General features: G+C 36.6%; 2 long non-coding RNA genes across 2 annotated transcripts; both read right to left on the minus strand.

Annotated features, from left to right (window-relative positions):
* Positions 1 to 630: 630 nt before the first annotated feature.
* LOC123610814 lies at positions 631 to 4652 on the minus strand. The gene is made up of 2 exons (XR_006718300.1): positions 4578 to 4652; positions 631 to 673 (listed from the first exon to the last, which is right to left on the minus strand). It is a non-coding gene; the product is annotated as an uncharacterized LOC123610814 (long non-coding RNA).
* A 4434-nt stretch (positions 4653 to 9086) lies between these two features.
* On the minus strand, positions 9087 to 10712 carry LOC123610815. Its single transcript, XR_006718301.1, has 2 exons — positions 10625 to 10712; positions 9087 to 9855 (listed from the first exon to the last, which is right to left on the minus strand). It is a non-coding gene; the product is annotated as an uncharacterized LOC123610815 (long non-coding RNA).
* Between the last annotated feature and the right edge of the window lie 10013 nt (positions 10713 to 20725).

Raw genomic sequence — 20725 nt, forward strand, 5'->3', positions numbered from 1 at the left:
AATGGGAAAAAGGTGGGACACTTGAGATCAAGCATCCCATTAAAAAAGGAAAATGATTCAGGGGCACCTGGATGGCTCAGTCTGTTGAGTGCCTGACTTCAGCTCAGGTCATCATCTCGTGGTCTGTGAGTTCCAGCCTCATGTCAGGCTCTATGCTGACAGCTCAGAGCCTGGAGTCTCCTTCAGATTCTGTGTCTCCTCTCTCTGCCCCCACCCCTCCCCTCTCTGTCTCCCTCTCAGAAATAAGTAAACATTAAAAAAATTTTGAAAAGAAAAAGAAAAATGATTCTTAAAGTAATAAAACCATGCTCATTCCTACATATAGTGTAAAACTATACAAAATTATACTCAAACACTGCATATATATATAGAGAGAAAGATCTTAAAAAAGAACAAAGCATTTTCTTTCTTTCTTTCTTTCTTTCTTTCTTTCTTTCTTTCTTTCTTTCTTTCATATCCAAGTTAGTTAGCATATAGCACAACAATGATTTCAGGAGTAGATTCCTTAATGCCCCTTACCTGTTTAGCCCATCCCGCCTCCCACAACCCCTCCAGTAACCCTCTGTTTGTTCTCCATATTTAAGAGTCTCTTATGTATTGTCCCCCTCACCTTTTTTATATTATTTTTGCTTCCCTTCCTTTATGTTCAACTCTTTTGACTCTTAAAGTCCTCCTTTGAGTGAAGTCATATGCTATTTGTCTTTCTCTAATTTCGCTTAGCATAATAGTTCCATCAACATAGTTGCAAATGGCAAGATTCCATTCTTTTTGATTGCCAAGTAATACTCCTCTCTCTATATATACTACATCTTCTTTATCCATTCATCCATCAATGGACATTTGGGCTCTTTCTATACTTTGGCTATTGTTGATAGTGCTGCTATAAACTTTGGGGTTCATGTACAGCATACCTGTATCCCTTGGATAAATACCTAGTAGTGCCATTGCTGGGTCATAGGATAGTTCTATTTTTATTTTTTTTGAGGAAACTCCATACTGTTTTCCAGAGTGGCTGCACCAGTTTGCATTCCCGCCAGCAGTGCCAAAGAGATCCTCTTTCTTCGCATCCTCGCCAACATCTGTTGTTGCATGAGTTGTTAATGTTAGCCATTCTGACAGATGTGAGGTGATATCTCATTGTGGTTTTTTTTTTTTAATTTTTTTTAACGTTTATTTTTGAGACAGAGAGAGAGAGAGACAGAGCATGAACAGGGGAGGGGCAGAGAGAGAGGGAGACACAGAATCAGAAGCAGGCTCCAGGCTCTGAGCCATCAGCCCAGAGCCCGACGCGGGGCTCGAACTCACGGACCGCGAGATCGTGACCTGAGCCGAAGTCGGACGCTTAACCGACTGAGCCATCCAGGCGCCCCTCTCATTGTGGTTTTAATTTGTATTTCCCTGATGAAGAGTGATGTTGAGCATTTTTTCATGTGTTGGCTGGCCATCTGGACGTCTTCTTTGGAGAAGTGTCTATTCATGTCTTTTGCCCATTTCTTCACTGGATTATTTATTTTTTGGGTCTTGAGTTTGATAAGTTTGATAAGGGGATAATAACCCTTTATCTGATATGTCATTTGCAAATATCTCCTCCCATCCTGTCAGTTGCCTTTTAGTTTTGCTGATTGTTTCCTTTCTATGAAGAAGCTTTTTATTTCGATGAGGTCCCTATAGTTTATTTTTGCTTTTGTTCCCCTTTGTCTCTGGAGACGTGCTGAGTAAGAAGTTACTATGGCCAAGACCAAAGAGGTTTTTGCCTGCTTTCTCCTCAAGGATTTTGATGGCTTCCTGTTTTAACATTTAGATCCATTTTGAGTTTATTTTTGTGTATGGTGTAAGAAAAGGGTCCTAGTTCATTTTTCTGCATGTCGCTGTCTACTTTTCCCAGCAACACCTGCTGAAGAGACTGTCTTTCTTCCATTGGATATTCTTTCCTGCTTTGTCAAAGATTAGTTGGCCATACATTTGTGGATCCATTTCTGGTTTCTCCATTCTGTTCCATTGATCTGAGTGTCTGTTTTTGTGCCAGTACCATACTGTCTTGATGATTACAGCTTTGTAATACAGATTGAAGTCTGGGATTGTGATGCCTCCTTCTTTGGTTTTCTTTTTCAAGATTGCTTTGGCTATTTGGGGTCTTTTCTGGTTCCATACGAATTTTAGGATTGTTTGTTCTAGCTCTGTGAAGAATTCTTGTGCTACTTTGATAGGTATTACATTGAATATGTAGATTGCTTTGGGTAGTATTGACATTTTAACAATATTTGTTCTTCCTATCCAGGAGCATGGAATATTTTTCCATTTTTTTGTGTCTTTTTCAATTTCTTTCATAAGCTTTCTATAGTTTTCAATGTATACATTTTTCACATTTTTGGTTAGATTTATTCCTAGGTTTTTAATGTTTTTTTGGTGCAATTCTAAATGGGATCGATTCCTTGATTTTTCTTTCTGTTGCTTCATTATTGGTGTATAGGAATGCAACCAGTTTCTGTGCGTTGATTTTATATCCAAAACAAAGCATTTTCTATCTATCTAGATATACCAGGTTAGAAAATAACCCCCGGAATACATGAGAAATAGCTCACATTGTTACCCAGGCTATGGGAAAGCAGAGACCCTTGTATATTGCTGGTTTCAGTATGGGTACCATGGGTAATATAACCACTATGAAAAAGAGTTTGGCAATGTTGAACATAATTATATATATTCATTGACCACCCCCCAATTTTATTTTAGATTTTGCCTGTAGAGACATTTCACACGAGTGAAATAACATGTAAAAAAATATTAATTTCTGCATTATTTAAATAGCAACAGTTTGGAAACAATATGCATGTCTATTTTAGGAGACTATTTAAATTATATTAATTAGAAATATAACTTTTTGTGGCATCATGGAAAGATATGTAGGATTTATTACAGAATAAAAAAGAATATCTGAGAGTACTTGATAGCATGTTCATAAAATAACTGTAGACAAAAACAAGAGACTAAATAGCAGTGATGTAAGTTAACAAATGGGTGGCTGTGAGAAGGACATTTTTCGATGTATACCCTGACCTTTCAATTTTGGAACTATAGGACTGTACTATGTGAAAAAATATATTATGAAATTAAAATTTAAAAATAGAAATGAGGGGTGCCTTGGTGGCTCAGTTGGTTGAGCATCTGACTTCAGGTAGTAATCTTGTGGTTTGTGAGTTTCAGCCCCATATCGGGCTTGCTGGTGTCAGTGCAGAGCCCACTTTGGAGCCTCTGTCCCCCTCTCTCTACCACTCTCCTGCTCACACTCTCTCTCTCTCAAAAATAAACAAATATTTAAAAAAATAGAAATGAGATGGAATTAAATTAGCTGAGGTATTCTTACTTCCAGATAGTTTTATGTAGATCGATACCTACATAAAATGATTACTTTATAAGTCATACACAGAGAATGTATTAAGGAACCAAGATTACTGGAAAGTGGTAATAGATTTATAATTGATTGAAGAGTATGGTTGCTAGGATTGATATGCTAACATTTCACATCTCTGTGTCTTTGCATGAGCTGTTCATTGTGCCTAACATTATCCTTTTCCTGGTTCCCCTGGTTTTCCGAGGAATATTTTTCATTCTCCAAGGCCTCCTTCAAACGTTAAAAATTTTTTTTAAAATAGATACTCTAGTATCTCTCATTTTGTTCTCTCCCAAGAACTCTGATTATGTATCTGTTATAGCACATATAACCATTCATTTTCTTTTCCTTCTACTCTTCCCTAATATACTATAAACTGTTTGAGAGTAGGGATTATACCTCGTTCATTCTCAGGATTTGGCACTGTCTGGCACATAGTAGGAGACCAATAAATGTTTGTGAAATAATTGAACAATAAATGAAATGCATTAGGTAATCAAAATGGTTGCATGAATATAAAACTATTTTAAAGAAAAATATAAGAATATAAAAGAAAATGGCTTTTTATACGATGACTATTTTTTGTATTTATGACTGTTATGAAGTATAAAAGTGTGTGAAAGAAGTGCTATTAAAGGGCACAGTGCAACATTAATTTTGAACAATGTGCTCAGGCCTCAACTAACATGCACAACTAGGGTAAACGGAGGTGAATAAAGGTTAGGACATTTCCCCCAGATAATACAACTCAAAAATTGAGCAATTAGGGATTTGAATACAGTCTGATTTCCCCAAAGTCTGTTCTCTCTGCAGTATAAATCACATACACAGTAAACCAAGACGATAAAAAAAAATGACTAAAGCAAAATACAGACTTCAGGAACTAATTGCCAGTACATCTAGATTTTTTTTCTTCAACTTTTTATTTAAATTCTAGTTAACATATAGTGTAATATTGTTTTTAGGAGAATTTAGTGATTCATCACGTGACACCCAGTGCTCATCCCAATGAGTGACCTCCTTAATGCTCATCACCCATATATCCCATTCCCACCCACTTCCTTCCAGCAAGTTCTCTGTAGTTTTCTATGTGTTCTCTATAATTGAAAATCTCTTATGGTTTGTTTCCCTCTCTTTTTCTCCCACCCTTCCTCTATGTTTATCTGTTTTATTTCTTAAATTCCACATATGAGTGAAATCATATGGTATTTGTCTTTCTCTGACTTATTTCCCTTAGCATAATACACTCTAATTCCATCCATGTTGTTGTTAATGGCAAGATTTCTTTTTGATGGCTCACATCTATATTTATTTATTCTATCCACTGGGAACTATTGGGCCAATGAGAAAAGTATAGAGATGACCAATTAGTACCATATTTTTCAGTTAGTTTTTGTTGTGCCTTAGATCTGCTCAATATTCATGGAGGGTAGAGATGACAAGGTGAAACCAAAAACTATGATTTCTTTTTCAAAATTTATTTCTTGAGAAAGTGAATCCCTGGTAAGGGTAACCAAGAGAGTTTGTGGATATTCCTACTGAGTTAGATTTTTTAAGAGTGTAAGATTATCAGTAACTAAGATGCTTTGTGTTTACTTCTATCAAAAGCTAGGTTGATGAGTTCTTCAAATTCTGCTTTCCATTTTCTTTATTCAATATGTTTTCTGAGTGTTAGAAAAAGAGACCTAAAACTTATTTTTTAAATTTATTTCTAGCCTTTTTTTTTTGTAATATACACCAAAACAAGTATTGTTTGGTCATTTATTTGGCCTGGGATATTTTGCACACACCTATTATTAAATTGGTTTATGTGAGCTCAAGATTTTTTTTAATTTTTAATACAAATCAGTGTAAATGTCATTGCTTAGATTTCAAAAGCAAAAATAATTTTAAAAAACGAAAAACTAAAAAAGAAAAAAGTTGAAAGTTGGTTAGAAAAAACACTTATTTCCAAGAGTTTTAGATTTAATAAAACTGAAAACTAAGTACTAATATTTTTCTCATGTATGGTTATTCTATTCTTAAAATTTGCATAATCATTATACTCCCTTAAATTATAGGAATAATATGGAAATTCATTGATATTTATTTAAATAAAGGCATAACTTAGAGATACTGTGGGTTTAGTTCTAGACCACCACAATAAAATTAATAAAGTGAGTCAAATGAATTTATTGTTTTCCTAGTATATATAAAGGTTATGTTCTACTGTACTGTAGTCTAAGTGAGCAGTAGCACTATTTTCAAAAACTGTACATACTTTAAAAATACTTCATTTTTAAAAAATGCTATCATCTGAACTTTGAGCAAAGTGTAATCTTTTTAAGACAAGAGGGTCTTGTCTTAATGTTGATGGCTGCTGACTGATCAGGGTGGTGTTTGCTGAGGGCTGGGGCGGCTGTGGCAATTTCTTAAGACAAAAATGAAATTGCTACATGGATTGACTCTTCCTTTCACAAATGATTTTTCGGTAGGATCAAATGCTGTTTGAGTGAATTTTAGCATAGAATTTTTTTGAAATTTGAAACCAATCCTTTCCAACCCTGCAGCTGCTCTATCAACTAAGTTTATGTAATATTGTAAATCCTTTGTCATTTCAACAGTCTGCATCTCAACACCCTTTGTTTGCTCATCCGTAAGAAGCAATTCCTCACGTGAAAATTTTATCATGAGATTGTACCAATTCAGTCACATCTTCAGATTGCACTTCTGGTTGTCTTACTGTCTCACCATATATGCCACGAATTCTTCCATGGAAGCCTTGAAACCCTGGAAATCATACATGAGGGTTGGAATCAACTTCTTCCAAACTCCTGTTCATGTTGACATTTTGACCTCTTCCCATGAATCACAATTTTTTTTAATGGCATCTAGAATGGTGAATTCTTTCCAGAAGAATTTCAATTGCTTTTGACCTGATCCTTCACAGGAATCACTGTCTATAGTAGCTATAGCTTTCTGACATGTTTTTCTTAAGACTTGAAGTCAAAATTACTCCTTGATCCGTGGGCTGCAAAATGGATGTTATATTACTAGGCACAAAAATAAGACTTATCTCCTTGTATATCTCCATCAAAGCTCTTGGGTGAGCAAGTACGTTCTCAGTGAGCAGTAATATTTTGAAAGGATTCCTTTTGTTTCTGTTTGTTTTTCTGAGCAGTAGGTCTCAACAGTGGGCTTAATATATTCACTGAACTATGTAGACAAATGTTATCCAGGCTTTGCTATTCCATTTCTAGAGCACAGGCAGAATAGATGTAGCATAATTTTTTTTTAAGTTTTTATGTATTTATTTTGAGAGAGACAGTGCAAGTGGGGGAGGGACAGAGGGAGGTGGGGACAGAGGATCTGAAGCAGGACCTGTGCAGACAGCAGAGAACCTGATGCAGGGCTCAAACTCACAAACCATGAGATCATGACCTGAGCCAAAACCAAGAGTCTGGTGCTTAACTGACTGAGCCACCCAGGCACCCTTAGATGTAGCATAATTCTTAAGAGCCCTAGGATTTTTGGTATGGTAAATGATCATTGGTTTCAACTTAAATTTTCTGTCTGTATCAGTCCCCTAACAAGAGAGTCAGCTTATTCTTTGATGCTTTGAAGGCAGGCATTGAGTTCTCCTCTCTAGCTATGAAAGTCCTAGATGGCATCTTCTTCCAATATAAAGCTATTTTGTCTACACTGAAAATCAGTTGTTTAATGTAGCTGCCTTCATTAATTACCATAGCTAGATCTTTTGGATAACCTTCTGCTTCACCTTGCACTGTTATATTTATGTTATAGAGATGGCTTCTTTCCTTAAACCTCATGTACCAGTTTCTGCTAGCTTTCAACTTTTCTTCTGCAGCTTCCTCCCTCTCTTAGCCTTCACAGAATAGAAGAGAGTTAGGACCTTGCTCTGAATTAGACTTTGGCTTAAAGGAATGTTGTGGCTGGTTTGCTCTTCTATCCAAACCACTGTAACTTTCTCCATATCAGAAATAAGGCTCTATTGCTTTCTTATCATTCATGTGTTCACTGGAGTAGCACTTTTACCTGCCTTCAAGAACTTTTCCTTTGCATTCACAACTTGGCTGTTTGGTACAAGATGCTTAGATTTTGGTCTCTCAGCTTTACACATGCCTTCCTTGCTAAGCTTTATCATTTCTAGCTTTTGATTTAAAGTAAGGGATGTACAATCCTTCCTTTTACTTTGACCCTTAGAAGCCATTGCAGGGTTATTAAGTGACCAAATTTCAATTGTTATGTCTCAGGAAAATAAGGAAACCTGAGGAGAAAGAGACAAGGGAACAGTTTGTGGAGCAGACACACAACATTTATTGAGTGAGTTTGCCATCTTATATGGGCATGGTGCATAGTGTCCCAAAACATTTATAATAGTAACATCAAAGATAATAGATCACAGATAAGCATAATAATCATGTAAATATTTGAAATATTGTGAGAATTACCAAAATGTGACAGAGACATGAAATGAGCTAATGCTGTTTAAAAAAAGGCACTGATAGACTTGCTCAACATAAGGTTGCTATAAATCTTCAGTTTTTAAAAATTGCAGTATCTGTAAAGTGCAGTAAAGTGAGGTGCAGTAAAACGACAATTACCTGTAGTTTGATATAATAGAAGATAGCATTTACAGACTTACATTTATTACTTTTATTTTTTTATTTTTTTTTTTCAACGTTTATTTATTTTTGGGACAGAGAGAGACAGAGCATGAACGGGGGAGGGGCAGAGAGAGAGGGAGACACAGAATCGGAAACAGGCTCCAGGCTCTGAGCCATCAGCCCAGAGCCCGACGCGGGGCTCGAACTCACGGACCGCGAGACCGTGACCTGGCTGAAGTCGGACGCCCAACCGACTGCGCCACCCAGGCGCCCCCATTTATTACTTTTATACATAACTAATAGGGCTTTTTTGATGCCTGACATATGTTTAAAGAAGTCATGATCTCTCCTTTGACCTTGAGAAACTGAGATCTACATTTTTGAGATAAGACCTTATAGGTTTACCAAAAAAAAAAAAAAAAATCACTCATGGGTTCATCAGATAGCCAAGATATTCTATCTTCTCAGGTCGATTTCCTACGGAAAATTATTCTTCTGATGATCCAAAAGTCAGGAAAGAGAAGGAGAAGGAGAAGAAGAAGAACAGTTTCACTATTTGAATAGTCTCACCTAATGTATTTATTATTCTTAAAAATATCTCCATGGATCATGAACTTAAGCTAAACCTTAGCTTGACATATCTAATGACAAGCTGAACAGAAAAAGAGATTGATAAACTTAGAAGTAATTTCTGTTCTGCTCCCTCCTATTTCCATAGCACATGTCTTTGACAGGGCTCAAGGCAGTTGATGAAAAAGATAGGAGAGCAAATATGAATTAATTTTCTCTACAAGGCCAAATTTAAGAACTGGGAATACAAAATATTCACTGGCACATTGCATTGTTTGCTGATGCCATTTGTTAACCTGTGATGTGATCCTGACACAATGCAACTGTAAGGCAGCATTTGTTCATTTCTTTGTTGATTCAATCCTCACTCATTTCCAAGGCTTAAGTCCCTTCCTTCTTCCATGAAACCCTCTTGAAATGCTTCAATCCTAGCTCTTCTATTCTTTCTTAGAAGACCTATTGGACTTGTAGTGAGTTAAAACCTTCTTCATATTTTAGAATGAAATATTGACAACCACTTTGGTATAAAAGCAGTTGTTTATTGAAGGAAAACCTGTTAAGCAGCTAGTTATTATTTTGTTTGGGGATGCACCCTCTTCCCCAGTCTTTCCTTGCTAGCATGTCAGAGACTTAAATTTTGATCATGATGGTTAATTTTATGCATCAGCTTGACTAGGTCATATGGTGTTCAGATTTATAAACATTATTCTGGATATGTTTTTGAGGATGTTTCTGGATGAGATTAACATCTGAATTAATGAACTGAACAAAGCAGATTTCCTTACCCAAATGGGTGAGTTTCCTCCAATCCAGTGAAAGCTTAACTAGAACAAAAAGGATGAGCAAGAGAGATTTTACTCTCTGCTTGATGGTTTTGAGCTGGAATATGTTTTTCAGAACTTCAGACTACAGATATTGGGACTTCTTAGCCTCCATAATCAACTGTGCTAATTTCTTATACTAAATCCCTTTTTATATATATCCTCATATTTCTATATCTCTGGAAACCCCAGGCTGATACAGTAATCAATGGGGAATGACTTTTTAAAAACATAAATTCTGGAAGAGAAAAAGTGGGGAAAGGGTAGAGAGAAAGAGGGGCACGGTGAACAATCATTGCCTTTTTAGTCTGCTTCATAAAAAAATCTGGTATTGACCTCATCCAGTATAAATTAAGTCTGGTGTTTCCATGCATTTGTGGAACTCCAAGGAGTCACAGAAAACAATCCATTTGTTCCAGATGTTCCAAGCCACCTAAATTATGCAGTCTTAATCCAAATGCATAATCTAAAAGTAAAAAGCAGATACATTTTTTTTTTTTACATTCTCTCTGTAACTCTGACTTCTTTCTCTTTTCTGCTTTCTTCTGCCTGATGAAATTATGAAGTGGGGTTCATGAGAAAATGGTTAAGAAAGTTTTATTATAGCATGGGGACAGGACCCATGGGCAGAAAGAGCTGCACTGGGATTGTGAGGAGGGACTGATTATACACTTTTAAGTCTGTAGAGGAAGGGGGGATAGAGATAAAGTAAGTCTCTTAGGAATTTTGGAAGCAAGGCTTTCAGGGCCTTGCAGGGCTAGCTGCTGTTAAGATAAGGTTACTTTTAGGTTTTAATAAAACATAGACATTAAGGCAGTAAGGGAGCTATGTGTTCCCTGAGGAAGGTCACCCTCTGCATGCTTCAGGGGTCTATCAGTGGGCTGTTAGCTGAAAGGAAATTTAAACTACATTTCTCTTGCCTTTGTCTCCCTCATCATCCCCGCTCCAAAACAACTTTTATCCTTAAATCTTTAAGGTTGTTGAGGGCTGAAGGGCTCATCTTTTGTATCTCCTTCCTGCTGAATAGGGTTGTAGAGATGTCCCTACCTGTGGGTCAAGGTTGGTCGGTTGAGAATTTAATAGGAGTTAGGGAAGGCTAAAGCAACTGTATCTAGAGTTGATATCATATGGAAGCTTTCTTTTTTTTTAATATAATTTATTATCAAGTTGGCTAACATACAGTGTATACAGTGTGCTCTTGGTTTTGGGGGTAGATTCCCATGATTTTTGCTTACCTATAACACCCAGTGCTCAGTAGAAATGATCATCTGTCCACTTGAAGTTATGGCAATGAAGGAGTCTCACACCAGGTGGAGGGACTTGGGAGAAAAGAGAAAAACATGATTAGAATAACAAAAAGAAAAAAAAAAGCCCAAATAAGAACCCTTTGATAGGTGACAAAAACCTTCCTTTAGTCCATGAGTTTAACCAATTATTAAAGGAAAGAAAGGAATCAGTTAAAATGACAATCTGAGCCTTTATGTCAATTGGAAATCTAGAAATATTTTTATGGTAATCTGGAATATATATACAGCATTTTGCTTTTATGATAGGTTAAGTTCCACCTTGTGCAGCTGTTAAAACATCTAATGTCATTCTATTTTGTCGAAGTGCCTTATGCATTTGAGTTATTTCAGTGTTTCATAATATATTATTTTGAAAGTTATTTAAGGCCTTAATTGTGTAGCATGTGGTGTTAACCATCATACAGACACTGTTTTGTTTGGTAAGCAATCAGATAATTAGTAAAAGGCACTTTTATGGAAAGAAAAGAAAAATCTAGGTTAATGGTTAGAGCAAATTATAAACCCAGTGTCTGAATCTTGATTGCTGTCAGTGAGAAGATTTTTAGATGCCAGGCTTGAAGCATCCTCAGAAGGAGTGGACACAGGAAGCAGGAATCTGATTGGTTTTTCTGGTTTGTAATTCAAATTATTCTGGTGATCCTTTTGAGTGGCCCATAGAGCAACAGGAGCAAAGATCATCTATACATGAGTCTTATGGCCATTTCTCTGAAGTTTATCTCAAGGTGTCTAGCTTTGGCAAATAACAAATATTTAAAGACAATCAGAACTAGAATTTAACATTTACAAAGATGTGTTATTGAAACAATTTCTCCCTTTATTTTTAAAAAAATTTTTTTTTCAACGTGTATTTATTTTTGGGACAGAGAGAGACAGAGCATGAACGGGGTAGGGGCAGAGAGAGAGGGAGACACAGAATCGGAAACAGGCTCCAGGCTCTGAGCCATCAGCCCAGAGCCCGACGCGGGGCTCGAACTCATGGACAGAGAGATCCTGACCTGAGTCGAAGTCGGACGCTTAACTGACTGAGCCACCCAGGTGCCCTGAGAAAAGTTAAATGCTTTAAACGGTTCACAAAGGAATATTTTATTATACTTTTGTATATCATAGTTATCTTAAGAGACAGTTTTTTCAATCTGGAAAAGCAAACATGAGAGAACTAGAAATATTTCAGACAAGAGCCATAAACTAATTATTGTCTAATTTTTTATTAAGTTTGAATGCAGCTTTTTCTGTTCTGGAAATTTTTATCCATTTTATTTTTATGATTTTAAATATATCAAAGTCCTTTTTTACAAATATCCTTAATGGTGAAACATTTTGTAAATGACAAAAGATTATTATGCAATTGACAAGGAAATTCCATTATTTCTGTGACACAACAATAAGGTCATCTCTCAGTATTCTGAATATTTATCAAAACATATTAAACTTCAGAAATTTTATATTATGTTATATATATCATAGCATTTATAAACAGCTATAGCATTTACCCAAGCAATACAACCTAAATTTTATCATTTGTTTGACAGTGCTAAGTAACTTAACATACCAAATAAACAAGCTTAATTGGTCAAAAAGACTTTATATACAATTTAAATCTCAGGGAAGTTTGTTAAAATCTTCTGATAGTTACAAAGCACATGCCCAGATAGGATTACAGACCATTTTAAAACTTAATTATTTAAAAAATTTTTTTTTTAATTTTGTTTATTTTTTAGAGAGAGACAGAACATGAGCAGGGGAGGGGCTGAAAGAGGGAGACACAGAGTCCGAAGCAGGCTCCAGGCTCTGAGCTGTCAGCACAGAGCCTGATGCAGGGCTCAAACTCATGAACTGTGAGATCGTGACCTGGGCTGAAGTTGGACACTTAACTGACTGAGCCACCAGGCGCCCCTAAAACTTAATTATTTAACTAAGGTGGCAATAAAATTTTAAAGGCAAATGTGTAGAGTTAAGTAGTTGTTAGCAAAACTTAGCTCCTTTAATACTGATAAGTTTTAGTTCTCTTAAGTAATCAAAGACTTGATAAAGAACTTAATAACTGATTTTCTAGGCAGACAAAATAGAAAAAAAACACACTTTGCTTACATTTTTTATTAGGAGCAGACCAAAAACCAAGAAAACTTTGTCTTTTTGACAGAGACAAAAGCAGAATTTTAACCTTAGATCAGTGTACTTTTAAAATTAATTCATTTTAACCTTAGTTTTGATCACACATAAAATTCTTTTTTAAAGCTTTCTCTTCACAAACCTTCTGCAACTTTCTTTTGCATTCAGATTTTTACCTAAGCCATTTTCCTCCAAATAACCAGTCTCATTTAAGAAACAATTACCTTCTTTTACCTTCAACAAACATGTATTCCCATTTCTTAGGAGTTTTCTTATATATCTCCTGCTTTTGTATATACAGGGTTGCTTTCCTTATTTCCATCAGTCTGAATTACATTTAGTTTTCACTGGAGACTAAGGTTTCTAAGCAGTAAGCAATTGTGAACTGTTATACCAGAATTCTTTAGATGACAAGCTTATGAATCAATTAAGCAGAAGTATTTTTTTAACAGATTTAAAATAGGAAGGCAAAAACATAAACCTATGTTCAACACTTCCACATTTCATCCTATTTGGAAAAGGTCTACATTCCAACAAATTTAATCCAATTTCTCATCCAAGCAAAACTTGAAAGTTTCAAGTTACAAAAGACTGAAAGCTATTTTAACAATTGTTCATGAGAACTTTGAGACAGACAAATTAACCATTATTTTAAGTCATCCCTTTGCTAAAAATTGTTGCAACATAGATGACATGAACTTATTTGACCTTCAGTAAACTGAGGTAGAAAAAGTTGCACATTTAATGTTGATAATTCTAAAGACTCTATTTTAATTAAAGCAACAAACTGAAATTAGTTTAAATACCAAATATGTTCCATTTGGATCACTTGAAAGTCAATTTGTTCACCCTTGTCAATTTTAACCAAGGGGACTGGAGGGGAAATCTGAAGTGGGAGGAGAGGGAGGGGAAGGCAGAAGAGGTGAGGTGCCACCAGGAAGGTTGGAGGCAGATAAAAAGCTCAGAGGTCACAGAAAGAGGTCTCCCAGTCCTAAAGCTCATCAGCTTGGACAGATGAAAAGATAGTGTTTTTTGATTTATTTGTTTTAGACCAACAAGTAGAAATGGGCAGTCCACCTAGACCAGAGAAGACAGGGAACTTCCCCCAAACAAAAGCCTGCTTGGGACTATTCCTTAAAGTCCCCATCCTAAGGCAGGTTAACCACAGATAGTTGGCTCCAATTATCCTAGCCATTAACCTGGGAAATGAAGGAAGGAGAAACCCTCACATACAGGTAGAGTAACCTGAGTCTATTAGAAGAACAGTGAGAGAGAGAGTGTCAACATCCCCTTCCTTAAGGACAGCCTGTGTTTTCTCCAGCAACCTGGGTTTATTCAGAGGAGGCCTGTCTAGACAATTATCCAATATATCAGGAGAGAGTTTATCAGCCTGGTTAGTGGCCAAACACATTCTGCAAGAGGCTTTTATGTTGAGGTCCTGATTTAGGGCCATTCAGGGCTGGATATAGCATACCTCAGTCCATTTGCCCTGTTTCCTGCAGAAGAGATCTAATTGATAGGTTAGAAATCAAGAGTCAGATGCTTAAGACACTGAGCAACCCAGGCCCCCCAAAAAAGGCATTTTTATTCCCTCAAAACTCCCAATACACTCTGTAAAGACAATGAGGCCCCAAGCATGTGCAAAATGCAGTTTTAAATCTATGGATCTAAGTCACAAATGTTAGTATACATTAAGAATGGATAGACTTAGGAAGTAAATTATTTGTAAGGCAACATTGTTGATTGTAAACAAAAAAAGGTATCATAAATGAAAATATCTCCTGTCTAAGCCTTTTTTTTTTTAATTTTTTTTTTCAACATTTATTTATTTTTGGGACAGAGAGAGAGACAGAGCATGAACGGGGGAGGGGCAGAGAGAGAGGGAGACACAGAATCCCCAGACAGGGATCCTCTCCCAGAGAGAGAGGGAGACACAGGCCCCCAGAGCCTGACGGGGGGCTTGAACTCCCGGACCGCGAGATCGTGACCTGGCTGAAGTCGGACGCTTAACCGACTGCGCCACCCAGGCGCCCCTAAGCCTTTTTTAAACTTAATCTTGATAGCCCTCTTTCCAAAGAGATATTTTAATCCTCTCTTTTCTCTCCTTTTGTCACATTATTTTAAAATCTAGGGATCTTATGACATGGAAAACTAAGAATTACTATTTATGTATTTCCCTTGTTATTTTTATAGGAAGTAATGAGGGAAACAAAGGCAAGAGAAATATAGCTTCAGCTAGGTCTCCTTACAGCTTGCAGCCCACTGATAAGACACCTGATAGTCACACAGCGTGACCTTCCTCAAGGAACACGTGGCTGCCTTACTGCCTTAATGTCTATGTTTTATTAAAACCTAAAAGTAACCTTAACAGCAGCTTGCCCAAGGCCCTGAAAGCCTTGCTTCCCAAATTCCTTAGAAACTTACTTTATCTCTATCCCCCTCCCTCTACAGACTTAAAAGTATATAATCAGTCCCTCCTCAATATCCCAGTGCAGCTCTTTCTGTCCATGGGTCCTGTCCCCATACTATAAGAAAACCGCCTTCTTGCACCAAAAACATCTCAAGAATTCTTTCTTAGCCATTTGCTCACAATCCTCACTTCGTAATTTCATCATTTTGGTGCCCTTACTTGGGGCTTCAAGTCTTTTCATCTGGACTCTGAGCCTTGGTGCAAACTTGATGAGTAATCCCTCTTTTTTCATCCTTACTTTCATTTCAGGGGACTTTCAAGGAGTATGGTCATAGGCTGCAATCCTCTAGCCCACGGCTATGGGGAAGAGAAAGCCTGCCTTTTGGCTAGAAATTAATACACTAGCTGGAATTGTAATAATTTTCAGAAACTTGAAGCCTCCTCTTTACATCTATTCTTATACAAAGTTGTCTGTCTGGGGCACAGGACAGCCACCTAAGTCATTAGCACAGCTGCCATTCTTAAAGACTTCCATGTGAGGATTTCTCCTTATTGGTCTAATGTGATCCCCTCCACATCTCTAGTCTAGCCACCTCTGGCCCAGAAAACTCCACTCCGAGCAGGTCAAAACCAGTACCCAACTGAATTAAAACTCAACTCGGGACAGTTTCTTAGGGAAGTTGGCTGGTAAGGACTATGTGTTTTACTCAGCACCTGAGTGGCTCAATTGGTTAATGATCTCAGCTGAGGTCATGATCTCATGGTTCATGAGTTCAAGCCAGTATCAGGCTCTGTGCTGACAGTGCAGGGCCTGCTTGGGATTCTCTCTCCCCCTCCCTGGTTCATGCACTGTATCTCAAAATAAATAATAAATAACCTTTTAAAATGCCTTTTTTACCCTGCTCCACTGCTGATTTGTTTCAGAAGCTAGGAACAAATTAGGAAAGGCTTACAGTTTTTTCCTTTCTGTCCTTTCACAATTTGTTTCCTCACTTAAAAAAGAAAGACATGAATCTAACCATCTTGAAACTTACAATGGATGCCTCCTGAAGGTACACTGAATCTAATAGTTTTCATCATGTCTTTAAATAAAGTCACCAAAACTTGTCTCATCTGTATCTTTAAGATGTGCATTTGCAATGATTTTTTACATAGTTTTTTTTTATTGAAGTTTGTAATTGTGTTGTTTTGTCAGTTGAATATTAGTTACAATTGTATAAACCAATTTTTAAAGATAATGATCATCAGTGGGTGAAACTGTAACAGGAAAGGATGATAGCAGAATTTATAGTGGAGGGGACCAACTATCATCATTTGAACCCACTGAAATCTTTGTATTTCTAAAAGGGGTGAAATCACCCTTTGTCCTTCTGTAAAGCAGATGTATGTAAAGCAGATCCTATGTAAAGCACCCCACACTTTGCAGCATGCTTACCAAAATACTTTTCCCTGATTCTAGCCTAGATCATAATTAAATTTATGGGAAATATAGAGGATAGAACAAGAAGCTAAATAATACTTCAAAGAAGCAAAGTGAGAAATTGAGAGCGTAGATCATTCTAGAGAGTAACTGTTTGTTTCTGTAAAAATTGGTAGCACAAAGCATGAAAAGGAAAGAAAATCTACCATTAAAAAGATTCAAGGGCTATAACACCAAATGGATGTGTGATCCTAGGGGGATCTCATTTGAATAAAATAACTTTAAAAATGTATTTAGAGAAAGGGAATATTTGACTATGAACTATCATGATACCAAGGTCTTACCATTAATTTGTCAGGATAATGGTTATAATAGAAAAGTGCATACTATTTAGAAATACATTCTGAAATACATTAAAATGGCATGATTTCTAGGTTTGATGAATTTTTACTTATTTTTGAGGCAGTGCAGTAGGAGAGGAACAGTGAGAGAGGAACAGAGGATCCAAAACAGGCTTTCTTTGTGCTGACGGCAGTAAACTTGATGTGGGACTTTAACTCACCAACTGCAAGAGCATGACCTGAGCGGAAGTCAGATGCTCAACAGACTGAGCCACCCAGGTGCCCTGGGTTTGTTTTATAATGCCTCAACAGGGAGAAAAAAAAATAGGATTAAATGAAGTAGAATCCAAATAATTGTTGAATCTGAATAATGGATAGAGAGGATTTATTGTACTGTTCTCTTCAGTTTAGCAAATTTTAATATTTTTCTAACAAATTGAAAACTTTAACATGTCAAAACTACAATAGTGCAGAAACCTATCCTTTATAATTAAATGATGAAATTTTACATTTTAACCTAATGTATAAGGGGCACATACCCTTTCATAATTACTTTGGAGAGTATACAAAAAAATTTTTGAAGAACCTGGCCAAAGTGTACCAGCAAACCTGGATAGTGAAGATGGCCTGAAATTAATTATGGTGTCTATGATCCACTTAGATACCATATTCATAAAAAACAGTTAATATGGCCGCGAATATGATAAGGTTATTTATTTATTTACATATTAGTTAATTGATCTGACATCCAGGGCTTTGCTCCTGGTCTCTAAACTATTTATATGCTATCTTTCTCAGATTTACCCTACTGATTGTTCACATATTACTCTACAGTAGAATATTTCTATTCTTGTTTCAGTCCTGGGTGAACTTAACATTGTAAATTTCTTGCTTTTAAAGTACAATATGCAAATCATAATCACTTTCAAGTGAAAATTAGGGGTTATGGGGTTGTCGACTTATTTGTAAAATATTCTTTCCTCTGGTATAAAAAAATGGTATCTCCACATTTGGTATACATTTGGACAAACTGCATAATAAAATGCTATACTGCCAAGAGTTTTCCCTTAAATACATGTTTTTGAGTAGGTGTCATGTATGAAATTACAAGTAACTACTTTGTTGGCCAGCAGATGGCAAGACATGGTGCTAGTTACAGAATCAAAATATAAGTTCCAAGTTGTAATACAACGAAATGCCATTTCTTGGGCAGCAAATGTAAATAAATTGGGACGTTTAGCACTCAAATTCTAAGACAAAAATATTAAGAGTAAAATGCCTTTTGTATTTGTTGTTATAGCACACAGCCTTTACTACAAATCTCTCAAACAGGACAGGGCTGCTTCTGTACTACATCATTTTAGTAGCCTTAAAGAAAAATTCAGTGAAAGATATGTATGCCATTATTTCCCATTGAAAACATTTCCATTTTACACTTTGAAAAGATTTACCATTTGAGAAATATGGCAAACCTGGAGTACAAAGTGCTGGTGTGTTTTTTCCTGTCATATTAGAGTAAAAAGCTCTGGGATAAAGTAGTTAAGGAGGGAGGGTAGGTCCATTAACACATTGACCTCACTCTAGTAGTTTGGCAGAATCAGTACCCAGGATTTGCATTTGTACAATTTGCTAAAAGCAAAGTATAAAGCCAGCCTCAGAAACAGCAGAAGTGGAAAGCAAACAGGTATGTTGCTGCTTCTATAAAGCCCTCTTTACACTGTGCTCCCATCAGATCATTGCAGTGCTCATATGGGGAGAGTCAAAATTCACAAACCAAGTTGATAGAGAGCTTCTAGGCAGCCTAGGGAGTGCTAAGGCTGAGAGGGCCCTGTGGGCTTAAAGCAAACTTTTTTCACTAGTCTTTCATCCTCAGAAACTACAGCTGAGTCTAGACTTAGATGAAGTCATTAAATGGAATAAGAAGACACTTTGAACAAAGAACATACCATTAAAGTGAGGCTTCTTTGTAAGTGAAGCAGAGGGTTTTTAAAACACTCTCATCACAAAATGTCCTTTTCTTCTACACACTCCCATGCCCATATCTTCCCCCCACTCCCCCCCCCACCCCATACTGAACTTGAAGTCCCTTGTACACATCATAATTTTTCTTCTCTGGAATGAATGCTGGTTCTTCCTTACTATCCACTCTCTTATCTTTTAGGGTTTTTTTTCCTAAATTATCTGTGGGAATTTAAGATGATCATACTCTAATTAATCTCCCATCTCTGTCTTCAACTTTTCCTTTCTTCACAAACAGTAGTGGTAAAAGGCTTTCATGCTTCCTCCTCCCTAATGTTCTACTTATCTTTACACTCCTCCAGTTAAAGTAAGGTGTACCCCAAAGCAAATGCCTAGATGGGAACTAATTTTACCTTCAGCTACCTTCAAGGGGATGCTATTCCATGAAGTGTCTTCTCACTTTTCCATATCTTCAAACTTTTCTATTGGCAATTATTGCCAGCATATATAAATAAGGAAATCATTCCTGTCTACAAAACTCTCATCTGATTTCCATAGCCATGTAGCTTTTAGCCTGTGTTCCCCTACCTTCAGAGATAAGATTAAATGTAAAAAATGCTCTACACTATTCTATTTCACATTCACTGAAATTCTGTTTCCCCTAAAGCTAAATAAAATGTATAAAGTCTCAAGTTCCTGCATTTTTGTATATACATCACAAAATATATAAGGGATAAATACTCCTTTGATTTACTTCTGAAGATCCTAGAAATTTCAGTGTATAGAACATCTCCATTTACCTGGATCACATTTCATTAGGGTTATTTTTGTGTATATATTCTCTCATTAGACCTTTAGACTACTAGAATAAAGGAACTATGTTTTTATTTTTATCCTTCTCGGTTGTATAGTAGTGTATCAAAACTAGATAGGAATTTTCTTTCTCTTTCTTTCCTTTCTTTTTGTCAACTAGTCCCTGTAGTGTTCTTGCCTCATCATCATCCCAGGGCCCTACATGACCTGATCCCTGCTCCTCTCCAACTTCTTAAGTGCTAGTTTCATGGCCAGCTTTTTGTTCTCCAGCATGTAAAATTTGTTCTCAGAAACTTTTTACTTGCTCATGCCTCTGTCTGCTTTCTCAAAGATCTTTGCTTGGCTAGTTTCTTTTCACTTAGTCTCAGCTCCCATATTATTGCCTCCTCTCAGGGTCTCTGTATCTAGAGAACCACTTCTCTACTCTTTATCACATTATCCTGTTTTTGTCTTCTTCATGGAAACTAACAGTCCCTGAGATTATGCTATTTGTGTACTTGTTCACAAAAGAAGAGTCTTGTCTGTTCTATTCCCAGTATTTTCACCATCATGTTAAATGGTGCTTGGCATGTGAAAGGAGCTTGACAAATATTTGTTGAATGAGTACATGAATTAGAAAAATCCCTATCCACCCTCAGATCTGTAGTCCAAACCCCAGCTTATCTAAGACTCAATATCACCAAGAGGTGTAGCAAAAATGAGAAAATGTGGTCACATGTGTGCATTTGGAAGTGGCATAATAGCCAAACCAAATCCACACCAAATGTTGCTGAGATATTTACAGGTGAGATGACATGTTATATGGGATTTATTAGTACATTGTCCATCATACCCTCATTACCATTGCTCTAATGAGGTCTTCAGAAGAACCCTGTTTTCTTGTGACCAGAAGCCCTAAGATAAAATAGTGATGGATCCATCAAATATGCATTAAATGAAAGAGGAGAATATTTGGGTAGATAGACTCAGTTGCCCAG

The sequence above is a fragment of the Leopardus geoffroyi genome, chromosome C2 (genome assembly GCF_018350155.1).
Source record: "Leopardus geoffroyi isolate Oge1 chromosome C2, O.geoffroyi_Oge1_pat1.0, whole genome shotgun sequence".
NCBI classification, from domain to species: Eukaryota; Metazoa; Chordata; class Mammalia; order Carnivora; family Felidae; genus Leopardus; species Leopardus geoffroyi.